The following is a 23,935-nucleotide window of genomic DNA, read 5'->3' as shown; positions in this document are numbered from 1 at the left end:
CCTCGGGGACCCGACTGATCATCTCGACTGGCTTTTCTGTCGACGGTTGGCCGTATGGCTGGTGTGCCCTGGCCTTAAGGGCCATCCATTTATCTCTGTTTTTCTATAACTCTAACATTATTAGTCACTTTAATATAATTCACAGTGCCAGTTTGGTCATAATACAAATTTCACATTAATTCAATGAAATGCTTTCAGTTGTTTCATGTACAGATGTAAGTGCAAACATCTAGTATATTAGCTGTGTTGTTGAGAAATTGCTCATAAAGTGCAACTGCTCCACATCCTGTTAGGCCAAAAATAGCCTTGCATCCAAACAACACAAGGGGCTGCACAGGTGTGGGAGTGAGGCTACAGGTACTGGTGAGAAGATGAGATACAAACCAGGACATCCAGATTGAAGCCTTATCATGCAACAAGACACTGCACAGCAATTTATACTGTACTCCTATGAGGAAGGATTTTACAACTCTGCAAAGTTGTCAGCAATAATTTGCTCCTCCTTCTAGACACTTCTGAGTTAAACAGCTGGATTAGCATGTTGCCACAGAGCACAAGACTATAGATTTACAGACCAACACTCTGCATTCCCCACAGCATCAAATCATCTATCTATAAGAAACATACAGATGACGTGTGTCTGCAACTGTCTTTTGCAAAGTGACTTTTAGTATTAAAATGTGACTGTGATCACACCAGGATGAATGTATTGTCAGGCTTGTACACTCTGTGACTGGTGGTCAGGGTCACACTATGTTAGTCTTTCAGTGACAACGATGCTGGCAGCAATGTCAGCACAATCTGGACACCTGATGTCATTAAAACATGGCTCATGTTCAGAAGGCTTCTGCTTACAATGAACACTTTTTTCCCAGATAGAGTATAAGAATGGTAAATACCAATGAATGCATTGTTCAGACTATTATTATTATTATTCAGATTTGAATTAACGATGTGCAATGAAGAGTTAATACCAAAACTGAGCATCTCAGTATTTGGATCTCAGACTTATCAGTGGACTTATGAGGAATTTCCCCCAAAATAATATTTAGCATGTATTAGCACGTGCCTGATTTAGCATCTCTCCCACTCCCACTGCCTTTCCCTTTCTACATCCATGGTCTTTTCCCTGTCCTGTGCATAGCAGGAACAGAATATTTTTATGTGGATAGCTCTGAGACACTTTGTTTGTTTCCCATTGACAGAGCCACAGATGTGTATGAACACAGGATTTATTTTTTTTCAGCGCACACACAACAAATAGCTAGCAGGCCGCCGTGAGGAGATATTTGCTGAATTTGACCAAAAAGTGTTTTGGATTAGAATTGCAGATTTCACCTTTTAACCTGTATAACTTAAATGTTTTTCATATTTCATTGTACTGGGTTCCTATTAAAATAAACAGCATACATGTATTTCACAGGTAAATAAAAACTCTTCATAAGATTTGTTCTCCCATGGACAGCCAAACAAACTCTCACATTTACACACAGAGATGACAAAAACATGGTAAACGTGTGTGCACGCATGAATGGCCACATTATGTGCTGTGGAGAAAAAAAAAAGAAAACCATTGCGAGAGAGAGCAGAAAAGGAGATGGTTTGAGGCACCCATCTGTCAGAGAAAAAGAGGAGAGACAGGCTGAGAGACAGACAGAGTTGAGAGAGTGAAGGCGAGGAAATTGACAAACTGCAAACAGCATGTGAAAGTACAGACACGGGCTGTGAGACAGACAAAAAAAAAAACAGAGGGAAGCAACAGAGTACAGAGACAGAGAGGACACAGAGACAGGAAGAGGAAGTGAAAGACGGCAGCCTGAGAGAGTGACAGAGTGCAGTCCTGGGAGGGAGAGTGTGTGGGTGAATGTGAGAGCAGTGCTAGCTAACTCGTCTGTCAATCAGAATCTGTGATTGACACCTAGGGGTCCGGCGCTCCTCTCTTAGCCCACTGGCTCTTCCTGTCAGGATGTCAGGGTCAGGGCCACACACGCACATAAACACACACAAACACGGTCAAGTTGTGTGTGATTTCTGGCTGACCACAGCTCTACCCAAACTTGAAAACTGCTTTATCCTTGATGAATGCAAAGGACAACTCAAAACTGTTCACTTTATGATTTTTTATTGTCATAAAGATGGAACAGAATAGGTTGATAACCTTCAAAACACACAAACAAAAAACATGGATTAGTTACAAAGGACTCAATTTCACTTTCTCAAAATAAGCATAAATAAATGTTACTGAATCCTCAAACCTAACCAAACAATCATTTAGTCATTTAGATTAACCTAGGATCATTGCAAGTTAATAATTAGAATATCAATATCATAATTAAACTCATTTAATAATTCAACAATACACATGATTAGAGTAACGTTACTGTCAAGTTCTACATTCACATAATAAAGTATTCACTATTTAATTTGAATTGTATGTTACAACCAAACAAAAGGGCATATAGAAGCATGAATTCAACACATTTCAACACATTCTGTCCTACCAGTTGCGTCTTTGGATGATCAGGAGCTGTGGTCATTGGTATCTCTTCTCAGGAATGAGTGAGAACCAAGTAAGCTTTTACCAAACATTTCGATGCCATGCACATGCACTGCTTGTGGGTGCACTGGTTAATATGGTCCCAAGAGCACTTCCTGGAGGTTGGTTTCAACAGCTCCGGTTGCATGGTTGCCCCCTGCAGTTTGGGAGTGCTTTGAGTGCCCTGAGTGAGTTTAGGCTTGAGTGCTCAGTATAGCTTGTAATCAGGAATTGACACAACAAACACACACACACACACACACACACACACACACACACACACACACACACACACACACACACAAGAACACAAGTTTTGTGATCGACAAAAACATCCTTACATGATATGATATGGTGTGGTTGTGCATATGTGCGTTTAAGGAGGCCCTTTTGTGTCTACACACACACACACACACACACACACACACACACACACACACACACACTAACAGCAGACACACATGCAGGCGCAGTCTAGCAGTGGCGAGGTCTCCTGTTGGGTCCACTCTTGCTGACTGGACAATAACCGTTGACATATAACCTTTGACCTTTACACTGTCAGCAATAAATTATTTAACTGGACCTATCTTTCACATCAGTGCGTGCGTACGTGTGTGCGTGCATGTGTCAGAAAAAATTGCATGAACATAGTGCAATTTCAGAATATCCCCAAATATCTTACCTTTGAAATTAGACAGAAAAAGTATTTTCCCCAGTTTGTCAAAAGATAATGTCCACAGATCATTTAACCACGGAATGGCTTGGATTTAATTCTGAAATTGCTTATATAATTATCCATGTCCTTGTAGGTACACTGTAGGGGACAAAATTGTTATAAAGTTATTTTATTTTTATTTTTGGTATGTCTTTCTTACGGTGTGAAAGTCAAGTGAAAACTTTCTTTTATGCATGCATATAATTAACATATATTGAAAGACATGATCAAACCAAAAGGCAAACCTGTGCATATTTAATGACAGATGGAGTTTTTGGCATAATGTACTGCTATAGATTAAAAAAAAAAGTATTTATATTCATGGTTATTTAAAAATTTTTTAGGTTTACTTTGAATGTGAATAAGAGCTGATTATGTTTTCTCTTACAACCTGAAGTTTTCATCATCATTGACCTTCCCAAAATTCACCAACCAGTTTGAGCTGCAATGTCAGTTTTGAAATCACACATACACATTTCATAACACATTTCATTACACATTTCTTAATCAGTGCAGGAACACCCCTGCATTAGCAGTGGTGTGGAGATGGCTGATCTGTCTAAGCAGCTTTCGTTAATGGAAAGAGATGTGATGTGTTCTTACATTACATGTATTTGTGTAGCTTTTATGTCTTTTTAAAAAAATATCACAAGCACACACACATTCACCCTAATGAGAGGGAGTGTCCATCTGGCAGTCTGTATGTGTGTGTATGTTTAAGTTTGTGTGTGCACCAGTAGGGGTTTGTGACTAATGGGGTCATTATTGATGCTGAGTCAGGATTACCGCTGATTGCAATGGTTGGATACCGACCTAACGAGTGTACAAATACACACCTCACATGTGCATACACACTCTCTCCCTCAGTGTCTCTCTTACCCACACGCACACGCACACACACACACACACACACACACACACACACACGTTTTCATTTCTTTCAGGCTCTCATAGGTGCACTTATGCACATAAACCTCCCACCTCAGCTAATTAACTTACTCACCCAGCCATCCCTCTCTCAACCTCTCTAGACCTCCTTTGCTCTTGCTCACATACACACACACCTAAAACATGATCTACTGTAAGTACACACACTGGTACATAAAGTACTGTACATAAACATATAGTTACATTACACTTTTACCAGACAGAAGAGTTTGTTTGGTTAGAAACAGCTGTGAGAAAACCCACTCCATTATGTGTTCCCAGGCAAATATCCCAGGCTCAATGCAATGAGCTATGTTCCAAGCATTACATTCTAGACGTGCCAGAAATGGGTCGGTATTGAGATTATTGTCCACATGAGTACCCTTACTTACTTCTTATTGCGTACCGCCACCTCCTGTGGTGAGTAGGTACTCACCCCTAAACACCTGCGCAACGCATTCTCATGAACGGGTTTGTATGATATCATACTAAAGGTTATGCACACTAAATCGTATGATATCATAAAAAAACTAGGAGATCTCTGCCTGCTCACATGACATCATACAAAGAGATACAAAAATATTTATTAATTTAATGATTAAATAAGGTAGTGTCTCCAAACTTACCTCAATTATAACTTGTCTCCTGCTAGTTGTACTACAGCACTTGCTTTGAAAAAATAAGCATATGCCAGTTTTTGAAAATATTTTTGTATCTCTTTTCGGTGTTGTACTTTGTAGACGGTCCCGTAGCACTCGTCTTGCCATCTTAACACCGGAACTAAACAGAGCTGAATTAGCACACATTTTATGCATTTCTTTCACATCTACTGCACTCAGATTCACTGGCCCTCATTTATCAAAAGTGCGTACACCAAATTTCCAGCGTACACCCAAAACCACGGTGACTTTGAGATTTATCAATATGGACGTTGGCGTACGGCACGCTCAAATCCTACGCCAGCTCAGGAGGTGGTGTACATGTACGCACATTTTGAGTTAGTGCGGAAATGCGCAGAAAAACAATTCCTAACACCACAAAACGCACTGACAAACTAAAAGAAGACCTCTATGCGCCGGTATGCAACATTGTTTTAGCCTGGGGGGGGTTCTGTACAACATCTCGCAGGAAAACACGGTGCCATAAATGTAGTGATGGAGCCAGATGACCCGATGCCCAGAGAGCAGTGTCCAGGACAGCCCCAACTGGGGGCTGTACGAAGGAGACAGGATATTATTCCTCACTTTTAAAAGGTAGCCTATAGTGTTATGGTTGGCAATGATATTCAATACAGGAAACATGACGATGCACAATATTTTTATTTATTCTTCAGGTTTTTGTTTCTCTTTCAAGTGAATGATTTATTTCTGCCATTGACCGAGTTATTTCGGCTTGTTTTTCCAGCCCCTCTGCTGTCAGGAGACAGGGTCCAGCACGGGGGGGCGGAGGACACGCGCTCTCCCTCAGCTGTTGCCTCGTTCCGACTCATGAAAAAAACACGAGTAAAATAAAAGACACTGCATAAACTCCGCTACCGTGTGTTTATTTAAATATAAGTACACCTACATATGTAGGCCTAAGAGATTGCAATAGAAGCCTGTATATTACTATTAAGACTATAGAAAAATGTGTCGATGTATAAATTAAATAGGCTAAACTTCAGCTGGAGTCCAATTTACCACGGCAACACTGTTGACCGCATCAGTGATCTCCTTCCATCCCGCATTCTTTCTACAGCCTTTAATACCAGTTTTCAAGCTGCCAAATAGTACACACTTTAATGAAAATGAACCGGAGATATCAGGGTGTCAATCTCCAGCCGGATTACGTCTCGCCATGTCGTGAATTGTAGGGGCGAGGCCTCAAAACCCAGAATATATTGGGGCGTGTTATTCTAATGACGATCGTTTTTAGCCGCGGCATTTATCAAGGGCAGGTATTGCGTACACCTGGATTTCAAAGGTACGCACAGCTTCATAAATCAGGCAGTGAGAGGAGTGTAAGCATAATCTTACGCCAACATATACACCCGTTTCTACGCAAGAATGATAAATGAAGGCCACTGTGTTCACTTGGAAGGAATCACTTCACAAGGGTAATGACATTTCAAACATGTTAAGAGGCTAAAAGCACATTTAAAACTTGCCCTGTTTCAGCCTCCTGTGTGCTAACGCTAGCAGGAGGATAACACGGTGTAGGCAACACCTATTGTTTTCTCGCTACTGACACTCCGTGTTGAAATCGACCGGAATTCTCCTTTAATGTCACAAAAATACATTGGAAGTAATATATAACCAAGATATGCATATAAATATACCCAAGACACATGCGCTGATGATGTCATGCATCTGCTGAATAAGAGTATTGGCATCTTATTTGATCCAATTCAGACACTGGACAAAACCCCTAAAAAGTCCAACTTTGACATTAACATTATTTTTAATTAGAAAATGGGATAACTAAATGTTACTGCAGTCAGACTTTAAAAGGAAAACTTCTCCAATTGTACATATAGCCTAAAGATCCGAGTCATCTGGGATACTCAGCCCAGTGTCCTGTAGCTCTAGAGGAGATTTGTCAAGTCAGAGAAAATAACCTGGCAGGTACGGTCTAACAAAAATATGTGATTGGTTACATCATGGGAAATGCAGGATTCAGTATGTTTGGAGCTTCCTCTATATCTTCAGCCTCTGCTGCTTCAGTTTAGTCGATTCTGTTTTTTTGCCAAGCTAGAGTCATGGCTCCAGACTTTGGTCCAGGTTGAAGTATCTGAACTATTCCACAGATTGCCATGCCATTTTGTGCAGCCATTCATGTTCCCCAGAGGATGAATCCTGCAGACTTTTTGTGATTCCTTCTCTAATACCTCTAGCATCACCGTTAGGTCAAAGTTTCCACTTATGCAGCAAAATATTTATACTACAAGATGATTGACACACATTTCTGGTACAGCCATTAATGGTTTCCAGATAATGTCATAGTTATAGAACACTTGTTTTGGCTATGGATGATGTCTCCTAATGACCGTAATGATTCCCTGACTTTTTTCTAGGGTGACCAGCAGGTTGACATTTGTATCCGAAAGATTAAGGGTCTGGCAATGAGTAAAGGCGGTTACACATGAATCAGATCTAACCGTCGGCAGAAAAGCCAGTCGGACTGATCAGTGTCCCCGAGTTGGTCCAAAAAGTGCCTCAGAATACACTGAAGAGAAGAGACGTAATACGTCTCCATTTATTGTTGCCCAAAAAATTAAAACCGGCAGCTGTCATGGCGGCTTGTTCAGAATACAATTTCATATTGTACTAAAATAGTTCACTGAAACATGTTTCTGAAAACATTTTAAGCTAGAAATAGGCCATACAATTGCTGAATCTGTCTTCATTTCAGCTCAACAAAGGTCAGTTTAAAAGATTTTCATCAGATTTTGAGAGACTCTAGTCACACTCATTCCGCTCGCCTTTTCTGGGTGAGTCCCGACTGCCCTGTCTCCGACTGAACATGTCAGGTCGGCCAAAATGAAGGCCGACGGCCCCTCATACTGACGACGGCATGGAACACACGGAACAGACTCGATTCACCGACCTCACCAGACTGTCCAATGGCCGATTATCGGGTTAGTGTGTCAGCGCCTTAATGAAAATGGCCCAACTCGAGGGGCGGCACCAAGCATGCATTTGAAAATCTCACTGCACGCAATTGGATAACACTACGACCAATCACAACAATACATGGGGTGACGTATCCAGAGCCCCATACGCTTAGCTACCAGCGGAGCTAACTGGTAGATTAAACTCTTGCCATATCCCGTCAGCAAAACAGCAAAAAAGTCCTTATTGCAAAGGAACGATTTGAGTGCCGTCTTCTGTTCCTCTTTTAGGAGAAAAAGCCAAGTCGAACTCGTTCATTGTAGCAGCCAAATTCGTTTCAAACTACTGGTGTTCATCCGTAACCATCTTGCAATGTTTACTAAATGACTTTCGACATCTCAGCGCTGTCGTCATCTGTTTAGCTCGCCTCTGGCCCGCCTATATCGGATACACCACTGTGATTGGTGCAGCTTGGCTACAAGGCGTAGTTAATGAGCGTCATTACTAAATGAGTGTGTGTGAGTGTGAGTGACTCGCTGAGCAAATTCAAATTGTGCTCTCGCAAGAACTCTGGATTTCCAGGGTACTTTAGCACATGAATTACACACAAATCTTTATTCTCAATAACAACTCAACAGTGTAGCCCCAGGTTTTAATCAAAGCATGAGTGTTATGTTGCATGGGTGTATGCCGTGTGTGTGTGTGTGTGTGTGTGTCCAGCTCCAGCGTGTCTAAAATGTTCATTGTTCCTGAAAGCGACTGGTAGTTTTTAAATCAAGTCTTTTATGAAGTTCTGCTGCTCTGGGCAGACCATTAACATTTCATGTCACCCTGACTCACTCTGTTTCTTACTCCTATGGGCATTAAGCAGAAGTTCCCTCTTTGTATAATCCCTACTGCAGTCTGCAAAAGCAAACCACAGGGACCATGTTTTGTTACAGTTAGTGAGATCTTTGATTTTTTTGTGTTTTTGTTCAAAGAAAAGTTGACAAACAGCTATTAACCTTAACCCTGAGATCAAGATTTTGCACATGAACTTTGCATTCCAAGTTTAAAGATTTTAAAGTTAATTTTGACAAAGTGATGTTCATAATGCCCATGGTGGAACAGATTTTTTTTTTTAAATCAGAGTAGAGCCTTGGTAAAAATGTCTTATAAGTTTCATCACTTTGCCAGACTTAATAGTTTCTTTCTCTCACTATGTCCTCACTCTCTTAACATTCACCGCTTACTTGTCAGTTCTGAAGCGCAGCTTGCCTTAAGTATTGGGATTCAGTGTGTAAGCTCATCTCATTATCCCCATTTGTGTGTGAACGCGCGTGTTTGTGTGCGCTTCATGTATGAGTGTATAACTGACTGTGAGAGTGTGAGTGAGTGATGGGTGCGTAAGCCCTCTCTCATGCGCTCTGTTTGAAATAAAGCGACAGATAATCGCAGGGCTCTGGTGAAGCGAGCTCATCTGAGCGCCAATCGATACAGTGCCATAGCTTCAAAGCAACCCTTCAAAGAGGAGCCATATGCCGTATGCTCTACGTGCTCCTTGTGTATGTGCGTGCATGTGAGAGGGGCAGGGCGAGAGAGCCAGTGCAAATATGTGGGGAGAGAGAGAGACAGAGATCGGGAGTGGGAGAACAAGAGGAGGAGACAGACAGAGTCAGGGAGTCTCTCTGCACAGATGAAAACAGTTTTCATTTGGTGGCAAACATTATTATATCACAGTTGACATGCAAAGTGCTTGTGATGCAACTGATGTCGCTATTTAAATTGGACAAAATCATTGTTTCGTTAGCTGGTAATCTCCTGATATTATGGCTCTGTCATCTTTTATTCAGCAAACCGGCAGCAGCTGTGGCCTTTGTTGAGAGAATGGGCTGGTGGGAGACACACACACACACACACACACACACACACACAGACACACTTAGACAGTTTAAAGGCCGGGAGATTGTGTGTGTGTGTGTGTGTGTGTGTGTGTGTGTGTGTGTGTGTGTGTGTGTGTGTGTGTGTGTGTGTGTGTGTGTGTGTGTGTGTGTGTGTGTGTGTGTGTGTGTGTGTGTGTGTGTGTGTGAGTGTAGCAGAGAATAGACGATATAGTGTACAGAGGAAGGAGTGTGAGGACGGGAGAAAGACAGAGTGAGAAAGGGAGAAGGAGGTGTATGGAGATGTGTTTGTATGTGAGACTAAGAGAGGGAGAGAGATCCCCAAAAACATGCTTTGTTTAGCGGTGCCATCTCACCTTCCTCAAAGTGAAAATGAGAATGTATTTTTGGCACGCCGGTGTAAAAAAACTTGTCTGGAAGTTTTTGCGTGAGCCTGAGTGTGATAGATTTATTATGTTTCTGTGTGCGCGAACGTGTAAAGTGTGCGTGTGTGTGTGTGTGTGTGTGTGTGTGTGTGTGTGTGTCAGCATGTTTGTGTGTCAGCATGTTTAATTAGCTGAGACGAGCAGGTGTAAAACAGTAATTAATGACACAACTGACTGACTTCGTTGTGTATACATGAGCTTCTCATGCTGACTGAACAAATACATACACTTGCAAACATTTGGGTCTGTGTGTATAAATGTAAGAGAGAGTGAGTGTGTTTTCCATGCTTTACTACAAAAAAGTAGCGCAAGAGCAGTGAGTTGAGTAAGTGGACACAATCATCACACACATCGCCGTTCGGCCACTCAAACACTCATTTAGTTTGCAAATGGACTCATTACTAATGAATCACAAGCTGCTTTAGAGCAGGCTGAGCACACAGTAATGGTTTGGCCAGTCTCCAGAATAGAGACACTAAACACACACGCGCACACACACACACACACACACACACACACACACACACACACAATCACATTGACAGAGATTGAGAGTGAGTATCCAAAAACCCCAATTACCTTCACATCCAATGTAAGAGAACAAGCTAGAGAGCTAATTACAAGTCCCACACATGTAGATGGGAAACATTCAAGCACACATTCATACTCGGGCAGATAATATGTCACCAGTAATTTTCTTCTTGTTTTTGTCTGTGATTGTTTGTGTTTATAACAAGCTTGTTATAGGAAATATTGCTGTGTCATTGTTTTATTACCATAAGTCATGATTACAACCCCTGAGCCCAACAATCTTTATTAAATCATCAATAAGGCTGTGTAATTGATTATATCCAGATTGATTTACACTTCAGTACTCTGACGGGGTTGAATGAGATCAAATTATATTAGATGCCTCCAAATGCACCATGTTGTCATTCAGTTAAGTGAAATAAATATGTTTGTTATTTATCATTCAAGCACTATCAATCTTTTTTCTCATGGTGGTTTGCCAAGACATAAATACTGCTGATTCTCTCTCTCTCTCTCTCTCTCTCTCTCTCTCTCTCTCTCTCTCTCTCTCTCTCTCTCGTGAGTGAGTGAGATGGAAGTGATTGGACAGAGTAATTGGACCTAATGAATATGTCAACTGCCTGTTTCTTTCGCTCTCCATTAAACACAACTGGATTGGATTTACTCTGCTTACTCTAACAACTTAAAGACTCCATCAGTAGGCTACTTTCCACACGCACACACACACACACACACACACACACACACAGATTGGTTTAGCTCAGTCGATCAATGGCCTCTTGGTCAATGTCTCCTTCGGGAGGGTAATCTATCTGCTCCTCACTAATGAAACAGAATGATCGTGTGTGTGTGTGTGTGTGTGTGTGTGTGTGTGTGTGTGTGTGTGTGTGTGTGTGTGTGTGTGTGTGTGTGTGTGTGTGTGTTGAAATGTCGTTGTGCATTCATGGGTGTCAGATTGTGTCTAGAGTGTATGGATATGGTGTCAAGTTGTTTGTTACAGATTTGATCTACCATTTTGTGTTAGCCACACACGTACACACAATGTGTATTTCTAATGTGCCCTTAGGAGAATTTTAAAGACTAATTACCTTCGAAAATCTTATTATACAATACGTCATACTCAAATACCATCTTCACCTAGTATTTATAAGAAAATTAAACAAAAGAACGTAGTGACACAAATGTGTAAATTTGTCTCATTTGGCTGCCAATTTAAAAAAAAAAAGAATTTCAACACTTTCTAATTCTAACCCTGTTTTCTGTCAGCACCTTTTTTCAAATTAATTTTACCAAAGTATCTTTATACTTAAGAACAAATTGTTTTGACAGGTTAGAAAGTTGCTGCTGTTCTATCTCTTTGGTGTCAAAATGCTAAAATATCAATACCAAGACTGGGGTATGGCTTCATTGCATGCCATACCCTAATCTATCTCTTGCCGTTTCTTCTTGGTATCTCTACTGTCACCATTAAATAAATGCCCTAAAGAAAAAATTATGAAACATCTTACCAGCATTTATTGTGTCCACTGTTACACAGTGGTGTAGGAGGGGCTTTTTTCCTGTCATTTGACGACTTTTGCCGTTATGTAAAAACAAATAACAAATAATACCGGTAGTACCATTTGTGATTCAAACAAGATCTAAACACTTGTATCCATTATAGCCCTATGTGTATACTTCATATGATGTCTGTTTTTGTTCCTTTATTATGTCTGAGAACTAGTTGTACCACAAACCAACATTGTGGGGACTGTTTTCTTCATCTTCCTTCATCATTAAATCAGTTTTATGCTTCTGCATCGAATTGACGGCATACCCCCGCAGACCTCTCTGCGTCTACGGACCCTTCGCCGCAGCCTGACATGCACCTCTCGAAAAATGTATACACGTCGCTCGGCCGTGACTTGGTAGCGTTGCATTTCCTGGTTCCCCTTCTCCATAAACAACATGAAATCAAGGAGAGGGTTAACTTTTCCTGCTAAATATGTCTCACCTTGGTCAGAAAGCACAGGGGAGACACTTTGTTTCTCGCACTATGACTCTAGACTCACTACTCGCTCCGAAGCTAATCGCCGTCACTCTCTCACTTCTCCCTCTACCACCCACTCCCCCCATACACACACATGCCGGCTCGACGCACACACCAGCGCACAAGTATAAACACCAGGCCACTTACGTAGGCTACGGCGAAAGCTCTGCGTGGAGCCTCTGCAGAAGCATATAAAGTCTCTGTTTGCTCTGCAGCGACCTCCTGGAACTGTAATGTACCACTATGTGCTCTTTATGAGCTTGTACTTACAGTTTTAGGAGTCTTAAATACAACTTATCTGTGTATTCAAGTACTATATACCGTAGATTAAAATCAAAAGTGACATTTTCAGAAACCAAGGAGAAAGAGAGTTGTTTTTTAATATGAGCTCAACCTTTACAATGTTTCTGACAGCATTTAAGGTAGCATCTGTAAATTAAGAAGCACTTTGATTCTTTTCCCAACCTTTTAAAAAAAAATCCTTTTGTTAAGAAGGCAGACAGGAATCAGTGTGAGTGTGTTTATGTGTAAAGGTCGGTCGATCGGAAATCAAAGGTGTTATAGTTGTTCTGAGTGAACGGCCACACAGGAAGGAATGGGAGACCTGAAATTGTTTAAATTCGAGGAGAACGGCACACACGTTTAGACAATCTCTCCTGGAAGACATTCATAGTGTTGTTCATGAAAAGTTACAGAAATAGTTTTGTAAAGAATGAACAAAGAGGGATAGAGAGAGTTCAAACCCTGGCTCCTTTCTTACCTGCGTACAGCTAGCCAATCGTGGCGTGAAGGGGGTTTGAATGTCGGTTTTGGGAAGAGACTAAAATCTCTTTAATCTGACATCAACATGTTTGGGGGGACAGGGTTTCAGAACCTATTCAACCATCCAACAAGCACACCTGACGGCGCATACTGGCAGCTTCAGGGTGTTTGCATTGTCTCCTTCCAAAGCCACATGTATTGCAGCCAGGGGAGCATAGCAGTGTGAAGTACAGTAGGTCAGTGTTGGCAAGGGAAGACAGAAGAACAACATCCAACAAACCAGGACTGTCTCCTCACTTCCTGCTCTGCTCAGCTGGGGTTGGATAAAGTCTGGAGCTGCAGAGGGAATGGAGGAGAGGAATAAATATTGTACAGGTTCCAGACATTTAGCAAATCCATGAGGGCTATTTCTAGAATATGTTTTTTTCTTTTTGTTTAGTTACACTCTGCAAGTTCTCTTTTAAACTGCCCCTGCAAAAGCAGATTTAAAAGCAGCCTCTTTTATGATTTGTTTTTCAAATGATGCAACTGTCAAATGGTATTCAGTGCAGCAGAAACTGCTTCACTTTGCTTCCTTGTGTACATCTACTCCACATTTCCAGTCAAAGCTGTCAAAACCCACCTGCGCTGGATTAAATTGAGCTCATGTCATTTGCATGCATTGCGCAATAGGTCATTTTGTTTGTGTGACTACTGTAATTTCACATATTTCCATCAGAGAATGTTTGAATGTATTATAGGGAAGTCTAAATCTGTGAAGGGAGTTATAATTTAGGCATTGTAATCATGGAATAGTTTGTGGAACAAAGGTATACCTTAACGGTCCCATGGCATGAAAATTTCACTTTATGAGGTTTTTTAACATTAATGTGAGTTCCCCCAGCCTGCCTATGGTCCCCAAGTGGCTAGAAATGGCAATAGGTGTTAGGGTTGGGCGATCTTTATTTTTGCAACTAAACAAAATAGACATACTCATGATTTCTGAAACTCATTTGGATCACTTCATAGATAATTCAGATGTTGATATAGGGGGGTTTTCAATTTATAGAAATGATCGAAACAGGTTTGGAGGTGGTGTGGCCATTTATATACAGGATCATTTCCCTGTTAAACTGAGACATGACTTAATGGTTGATGAAGTTGAAGTGTTATGGTTACAGGTACATATTCCAAATTTATAGGTTGTTATAGGCCACCTAGTGCCAGGATAGAGTATGTAAATGGTTTATGTAATATTCTAGACAAGGTGACTGAGGAAAACAAAGAGCTATACTGGCTGGGTGATCTAAATATTGATTGGCTATCTGAGATTTGTCCTCTGAAGAATAAGCTTAAAACCATGACAGACACCTGTGGTTTATCTCAATTAATGGATCAACCAACAAGAGTTTCTAGTAACAATACAGGATCTTTAATATTAAAATGTATTGATCATATTTACACTAATAATCCTGATATGTGCTCAACACCTATTTCTGTGAAAGTTGGCTTTAGTGATCACAACTGTATTGCTGTCTCCAGGAGAACTAAGCTACCTAGAGCCTGTCCTAAAATTATTATGAAAAGATATTATAGGGTATTTAATGAGGAGTGTTTTTTAAATGAATTGGATAATATTAAATGGAATTTGATAAGTGATATTGATGATGTGGATATATCCCTTAATTTATTTATGGATTGTTTTATGAGAGTTTATAACAATCATGCCCCATTAAAGAAATTTACAGTTAAAGCCAAAAGTGCTCCTTGGGTTGATACTGAGTTAAAGAGCATAATGGCTCAAAGGGAAGAGGCTAAAAAGGTTGCGGTTCTTTCTAACTCTCTGGAGGACAGAACATTTTATTGTATTTCAAGGAATCAGGTGACCAAGGAGAACAGAGTGAAAAAGAAAAAATATTTTCAGAAGAGAATTGAAGACAGTACTTAATGAAATCATGGGGAAAAAATCTACTTGTACTTCTTTTGTTGAATTGAATGGAGTTTATTTGACTAAGCCAATACAGATTGCAAATTATTTTAATGATTATTTTGTTAATAAGGTTTCTAATTGTAGAGCGACAATGAAATACACTGTTGATTCCAACTAAAATGAGCTAATTGAAAGGTGTATTATGAAAGATAAACTGTGTAGTTTCGAATTTTATCAGGTTAATGTTGTGCAGGTGGAAATGTTGTTGAGATCTTTGACTGTTGGAGGGTCTGTTGGTACAGACAACTTGGATAGTCGGCTGTTGAAGTTAGCAGCTGGACATATCTCTAAACCAATTTGTCACATTTTTAACAGATGTCTGGTTAGTGGTGTGTGTCCAAAACTTTGGAAGGAGGGTAAGATAATCCCTTTACCCAAAGACACAAAATCAACTTTTTGCGGCCCAAATAGTAGGCCTATTAGCATTTTGCCTATTCTAAGTAAATTATTTGAAAAGATTGTATTTGAGTGCAAGATTACTTTACTAACAATGATTTGACCACTATGTTTCATCATGCTTATAGGTATGGTCATTCCACCTGCACTGCAATGACACAAATGTCAGATAGCTGGCTTACATCAATTGATTACTCAATGCTGGTGGGTACACTACTATTGGACTTTAGTGCTGCCTTCGATGTGATTGACCATGACATTTTGATTTCTAAACTTATTAGTTATGGTTTTACTTCCTCAGCAATCAAGTGGTTTAAGAGCTATTTGTCGGCGAGGTTGCCAAGAGTTTATTTTAATGGTGCATTATCTTGTAGCAAGTCCCTGGATTGTGGTGTTCCTCAAGGAAGTTGCCTTGGACCTTTGTTATTTTCAATTTTCACAAATGATATGCCGTATATACTCAGTAAGGCTACATTGACTATGTTTGCTGATGATTCTACTCTTTATTATGCAGCCCCTACATGTTCAGAGCTTAATCAGGTTCTGTCTTGGGAGATTGTATAATTGGATCAAAACAAATAAGCTTTTACTAAATATTTCAAAAATATTAAGTATAATATTTGGTTCTAAGTATAGATTATCTGACAATCCTAAAATTAATATACAAGTTAGTGGTCACAATGTACAGCAAGTAAAAAAGGTGAAGCTTCTTGGACTTTGGCTCGATTCTACGTTGTCATGGTCAGATCACATCAACAAAGTTGTTGCTAAAATGGGCAGAGCTGTTGCAGTAATGCGTAAATGTGCACAATTTTTAAATTCACGGTTGTTTAGTCGTGTTGTTTGTACATTGGTTTTGTGTCATTTGGATTACTGTTCTGCTGCATCATGCAGTCATTTAAAAAAATTACAAGTGGCTCAAAATAAGGCTGCAAGACTGGTCCTTGGTTGTTCTTCGAGAACTAGTGTCGCAGAGACGCATGAACGTCTTGCTTGGCTGGTGGTCAAGCATAGACTATCTGCTAATATGTTAGGATATTTTCATAGAATTATTAACACTCGGATTCCAAAATTTCTTTATGACAATATAATTTACTATTCAGATATGCATTCACATTACACAAGAGGGGCGAATAGTTGACAGATTTCTTTACCCCTACCTAAATCTGACTCTATGAAGAGGACCGTGTTTTATAGGTCAATTGTGTTTTGGAACAATCTTCCAGTTGGGGTTCGTGAAATCAAGGGAAAAACTGGTTTTAAAAAAAGACTAAGACTGTATTTGTTTTCAACATCATAATATCGTCTGGATTGGCTGAGAGAGGTTGTATCGTGTGCTATGTTGTTTTGTATTATTTTACTATTATTCAAATAGTACTTTTTGTATTGTTATTTTTTCTTGTTCTTTTATGTGTATTAATATATGATATTTTTGTGAGTAATTGTGATTGTAATTACTCACATACACGTTTTGTATGTATTGTTTGGACCCCAGGAAGACTAGCTGTCGTCTCGGCAGCAGCTAATGGGGATCCTTTTAAATAAACAAATAAACACCCCCACCCTCCACCTTGCCCCCCCTCTCTCCTCCTCAATAGCATGTAAAGCTACAGACACAGAAATGGCACATACTAAGGAAAGCCCATTGTAGGACTGGCTCTAGTGGCTGTAATTTCGGGAAAGAGACTTCAGATACAGTATTAAGGGACCACTAAGGCCTATATAAAAGCATCCAAAAAGCAGCATGTCATAGGACCTTTAAGAGATTGATTTTCAACGTGCTTAAAGTCTGTGATACAGTGATTGTACTTATATGGGTGAAGAGGGAGAGACAAATGCACAACAGGCCTGGTTGTGAGATGAAATCCACTCTAGCACTTTGAAATCTCGTCTTGTTTTACCTCTCACATTCTCCTGTTAAGTGTCTTGAAAAGTTGTTGTTCTGCAACTGCACCCTATGGTAATCTAATTTCAATCTTTTTTCCTCTCTTTCCATCTCATTCCTTCCTCTCTCCTCTGTCTCTCCCCTCTCTCTTTGCAGTTTGACGTGCCACAGTGCTTCTTAAGGTAAGGGAGAGTCTCATTTCGTGTTTTTCTTCTCTTGTACTTTCTTCCTCTAATTTTCAACCCATTAAACACAGCATGCCATAAGCATTTGGCACAGTGTGTGTATCACGAAACAATCTGCGTTCTCAAAATGTATTTGGCTCAGGATCCTGCTCACCGAAATACAATAACATGTGTTAAGATAACAAAGAGACACTCTGGGTAACACTCCCACTGCACGCCCCTGGTAAAGCCATGATCAGAAATGCACAGAACTGAACTGAACTGAATCAGTAGCCAATAGAAGACTTTTTAAATGGACTTTTTAAATGGATTATACAGCATGTGTGATACATTTACACCCTTCCATTAGTTAATCAATAAGATATATACATGCTGTGTAGTAATTCTGCGTAGTACACATAAGAGTGATAATATACAGTAAATCCTCTTCCCCACTGTCTTGCAACTGAATCTGACTGTCACAAGCTGTAAGTCATGACTGGGTCTGTCTGCAAAGAAAACGGCCTTATAGTTTTTTAAAAGGCAAGGTCACTGTTTTTATTTATTTATGGATTACAGGTTTCAGCCTTAGTATATCTCAAACTTATTACTTTTAGACTGGGGTACTCTGTAATGATATCAGCAGACTCACAATACTTCTCAAACGAAAAAAGTAAATGTGCTCCAGTGCCATACAACTGGGCTGGAACTTGTGTTTGTAATATCTGACTGCAGTGTATCAGTGTGAGAATGGACTAATCTTGTGTTGTAAATGCAGTGCTTTTTTATATCAGTTTAAAACCTTGTATCTCCAAATTTCTTTTGTTTATAAATTGTTTTATTTCTGAGCTCAGTGGTTCAAGTGGTCTAACATGCTATGAAAAACATTTAACAAGCCCAAATTTGTATCATTTTCTTCATGGATCCCTTAAAATACAGCAGAACGAACTTAAATCAGTGGAACTACTTGTGGCAATTAATGGAGAGGCTTGGCCTGGGGCCAAATTCATTGACATGATGCGTACTTTATACAGTATGCGAATCCCACGGCCATAGTCTCAACCAATGGATTGCACTCTCAGCCGTTTCCCGTTTCCACAGGGATGTCCGCTATCCCCCATGCCTTTTGCAATCTCTCTTGAACCGTTAAGGCAAAATAAAATCTGTAATATCCAGATTAAACTGGAATAAATCTAATCTTTTATTGAACAACAGGCATGTGCCACCAACCCAAAGCAAAATTACATATTTGAGCATCACCATACATGCTTCCCTACATAGATAGATAGAACTTTTGATGCACGGAAAGAACACGCACTTTTGATAGCCCCAGTGATGGTAAACTTAAATTCTCATGCTATAAACAACTGCACCAAAACATAGACATATGTATATATTAAAAAAAGAATAAATCATCAGAGCCAGCCGCTCCATAATAATATAATATTCTGAAGTAGCCAAATTTACTGGACCTACACTCCCTCCTGCAGCATGCTAGCAGTATTAGCGCTAATGCTAGCTGAAGCTCCACTTGATTTTAAAAACAAATCAGTCAGTTTGCAGCATTTTCAACGTCAGCCAACAGTGCTCTCTTATATTTCTCTCTCTTTTTCTCTGCCCCCCCACCCCTTGTGTCGCTTGATACCTCGATTAATTTTTTTGTCAACAGTAAAGCTTCCAATTTTCAACTTCCAACAACCACGCTGACGCAGACCATAGACAGTATATATAAAGACGCTACTCGATTCTGTCTTGAAATTCCTAGAAGGCATTGTTTCATTTTAACTTTTGCAAACAAATATTTAAATAAAAGAAATGCAGGTAGATTAGTTTTATTTCAAACCATGGACGTTTACGTTTTTGAACATTGGATCTGAATAAGTAATTTTGCTACAAAACAATACAGACTAATATAAAAGTTAGTGACTGTAGAGGGTAACCATGAATGTGATATAGAGAGACTCATATGTGGTATAAATACTGATCAGATTACGTTATTACTAGGTGTGAAGGATTTGGACAAATTTGGCTATTGTTTGGACAAAGACCGTTATTATTGATGCTTGAAAGGGGGCCAAGAGAAATTATATGGGCCGCTGTTTACAAATAAGTGGCCGCATGGCTTTGACAATTATGCGGCTCTCTGTTTGGCGGCCGGCTCAAACGGCCTATGGCGGCCCGCGGCCCCTCTGGCATCTGCCAAAATGCCAGATTACCAGTCCGTCACTGCATGTGGTCCTCCATGTTTCCTTCTTCAAACTTGCCAGGGCCAGGAAGCGACGATACATCAGCAGCAGCTGTGAGTCGAAAACACGAAAGGCAGATCAGTATAGCCTGTATGTCCCTTACCAGCTAACGTATTTCAAGATGGCCCATCATTATGGAGCGTCTACCCCAGTTCATGCAAGCGCAAATGTAAAATTCCAAGCTAATAGGAATACTTGAAATTGATGGTGGTGGTCAATATTCATGAAAAAGGACAAGTTTGTGAAGGGCAATACAGATTTTGATAATGAACAACTACAAACGTTACACACTGGGGCTTTAAGCACAATGATCCCCTTACCCCCACCGATACATTTCTGGAAGAAACTTGATACCTTAATTCGGCAATATATTTTGAATAATAAACAACCTAGGCTAAAATAATCCTGCAACGTACCTCAAACACGGGAGGCTTGGCCCTCCCCAACCTTAAAGTGTACTACAGAGCCTTTCAGCTACGGGCCCTCAGAGTGTGGATGGCCCCCTCATCTACAGTCCCATGGAAAGAAATAGAGCAAAACCTCACTGGAAGTCTAAGACTGCAAGACCTTGCCTTTGCAGGTGTGTGTCCAAAAGAATTTATGCTAGCCTATGGCCCTATTATCACCAACACATTGACTAACTTTAAACAGGTGGAGGAGCAACTATGCTACATCAACAAGTGGCATTTGAACACCCCAATTTGGCACAATACACTAATGTCTGGTAACAAACCCTTTGCTTGTAGCAGTGTAGTGACAGAGGCATTTATACTGTAAACCAGTTATTCAATGAGAAAGGTATGTTGAGTTTTGAAGACCTAAGAGCTAGTTTTGAGGTCCCCAGGACATCCTTCTTCTTGTATCTGCGCTTAAGATCAGCCCTAAAATGTTATGGAGTACCATGGGGAAACAGTCTTGAAGCGCACCCAGTCATTAAATGGTTAGTTGATTTTCCTGTGAGAGGATTAGCATCCAAGATCTATGCTAAACTGTTGCAAGTATCTATAGGAGAACTCCCAATAGCAAGGAAATGGGAGCGAGAGCTGAGCCCTGAGGGGAACGCAATTTATTTGGAGACAGTTTGGGACAACATTTTCCATTACTCCTAGAACCCAAATAGCAGATCCACTTCAACATACTGTATGTCATAGGACATATTGGACTCCTCAGAAAAGATATGTCTCTTTAAGTCATTCTCACTCCCTATTGCACGTTTCAGTCAACCTGAACAAACTGGAACTTTCCTGCATATGGTTTGGGAGTGTGAACAGGTGTATGAGTTCTGGAATAAAACAACATCAATAATATCTGATGTGATAGGATGTTGACTTCCTACTGACCCGATTGTTGCCGTAGTTTCTAGAAATAGTTATGCTTGAGCTTTCTACAGCAAGGATTAACAAAGCCAAATCATCGACTATAGACCTATGGAAAAACGCAGCAGCACAAGTATCAGTCCTAATCACCTCAGCATCACAAGAATTAGAGGAGAGTGACTAGGCAAGGTGTGATTTCTGTTTTTGTTTATGTTTTCCTCAAGACCGCAAAGGGGGGATAGGGTTTTTGTTCTTGTTCAATTGTATTTGTATGTTTTGTATGTTCTAATTATAAAAAACAATAAAAAATGTATCGAAAAAAAAAATACAGCAGAACTTTAATTCAAGATGAATGTGTATAGTCTCTTCATATGATTGTAGTTGACTAAATAAAATTTAAATATGATAGTAAACAGTTCATTTTTAGATAAAATAAATAAAGTTACATATTTGAATTTGAATTAAAGTTTTTAAGGCCCTACACACCCACGATACAAAAGTGAAAAAAAATATAGTAAAAGGCAAAAATTATTTTTGTAATTGTTTTCAATGAGAGTGAAGCGTTTTGCTTGCTGCTTTTGCATTGCTGAACATCTCAGATGTTTTTTGTTGGAGCGCCCCTGAACTCCTCGAGTTGAACCCCCCAACTCAGAGCGGAAAAAACATCCAACGTCATTTAACTTCACAGCAAAATAACGGTTGGCTGAGGACAGTTGATTAGATGGTTGCCTAGCAAGAATAAAAAAAACGCAACTGGTCTGATCGGGGTGTCTTCAACAAAAAAGGCAGTGTGGTGTTCCTCACGTTGTGCAACCTGCAAACGCTCTTTGGCTGCCCGGCCTTAGACCACTTCCCAGGAGTGGGTGTAAACATACTGTCCTTGATTGACAATTTCCCTCACACTATGTTACATTTGTTGCATAGTATTGTAGTTTTATGACCTTACATTGTCCACAGCACAACTTCAACTTTAGTTGTCTTATCAGCCAGAATAACTAAAAACATCAAATTTAAGCACCTAGGCTACTCTATGTGTCATATTTTAACATTTTTGACTTTGGTGACACCCAGACCCAAAACCACTAAGAATTAATGGTTTAAAAGCAACTAGCTGTAAATACTGCACGGATTATCACAAGGATGTCCCATTTTTCTACAAACAGAATTTTTTGCCATCAGAACAATTTAAAAGTTGCTATGACCACATATCAGAATCATCAGAATCAGAATACTTTATTGATCCCCTGAGGGAAATTATTTAAATGCAGTTGCTCACAGTCAGATTCAAGGTAAAAGAAGAGTAAGAAAGAGCAGTCAATAAGTGTATAAAGTAAATAAAGTAACATATCTACAATAAGAAATACACTCACCTAAAGGATTATTAGGAACACCTGTTAAATTTCTCGTTAATGTAATTATCTAATCAACCAATCACATGGCAGCTGCTTCAATGCATTAGGGGTGTGGTCCTGGTCTAGACAATCTCCTGAACTCCAAACTGAATATCAAAATGGGAAAGAAAGGTGATCTAAGCAACTTTGAGTGTGGCATGGTTGTTGGTGCCAGAGCGGCTGGTCTGAGTATTTCACAATCTGCTCATTTACTGGGATTTTCACACACAACCATTTCTAGGGTTTACAAAGAATGGTCTGAAAAAGGAAAAACATCCAGTATGCCGCAGTCCTGGGGGGCAAAAATGCCTTGTTGATGCTAGAGGTCAGTGAGAATGGGCAATTTGCACCGGCAGAACCAACAGCATTGGCTCTGCACAGCACTGTTATAAAATGAACCATTTTATTGCACAAAGTGGCAACTAAACATGAACCCACACAGCAGAGAAGGCGTTTACATACTGCATGACATAGAATAGCCTACATCAGACAGAAATTGCACATGTAATGCATTGTTGCTTCAGGACTACGGTCAGGTCATGATCTTAGACAGTGTATTGAGTCCACGGCAGTGACAGGGTCAAAGAAAACTAAAAACTACGTCACTCACAGATAAGTTATCTTCTTATTTAATGTGGGCAAAACACAAACGCGTTTCAGCTAGAAGCCATCATCAGTGTTCACCATTTCTTACTAAATAGGAAGGTCACTAGGTTAGGTTACTTAATTAATAACACAAGAATCATGAAACACGTTTGACTTAACCTGTTTAAAATTACCAATTTTTCAAATTTGGATATCGTTACAAAATCGGAAATCAAATGAACGAAAAAGTACACAGGCCCAATTACAGAAACTACATGAAAAGTTCACTGTTGTTGCATGTTGGGTGGCTCGAAGGGAGAGTGGTTGCCCCTCAACCACAAGGTTGGTGGATCAATCCCAGGCTCCTCCGGCCACATGTCAAAGTGTCCCTGAGCAAGACACTGAACCCCAAGTTGTATGTATAGCTGTCCTCTGCTCCTAATACTTAGGATGGGTTAAATGCAGTAATAGAATTTCACTACATTGTACTGTGTGTATGTGATGATTAACCTGTTAACAGACGTCGGGGTTAACAGACGTGTTCTGATGTGTTACATAATAGTATTTAACCACAAAAGTTCAAAACTT

General features: G+C 39.9%; 1 long non-coding RNA gene across 1 annotated transcript in view; it reads left to right on the top strand.

Annotated features, from left to right (window-relative positions):
- Nucleotides 1-23,935, top strand: part of LOC114547791 (uncharacterized) — a 54,478-nt gene that overhangs the window by 12,671 nt on the left and 17,872 nt on the right. The window contains exon 3 of the long non-coding RNA XR_003691271.1: nucleotides 17,802-17,827. This is a non-coding gene — a long non-coding RNA (uncharacterized LOC114547791). The remainder of the gene's footprint in view (nucleotides 1-17,801; nucleotides 17,828-23,935) is intronic.

Source organism: Perca flavescens, chromosome 2 (genome assembly GCF_004354835.1).
Source record: "Perca flavescens isolate YP-PL-M2 chromosome 2, PFLA_1.0, whole genome shotgun sequence".
In the NCBI taxonomy this organism is placed as follows: Eukaryota; Metazoa; Chordata; class Actinopteri; order Perciformes; family Percidae; genus Perca; species Perca flavescens.
The sequence above is the reverse complement of the archived record's forward strand: the minus strand, read 5'-3'. Positions and strand labels throughout refer to the sequence as shown.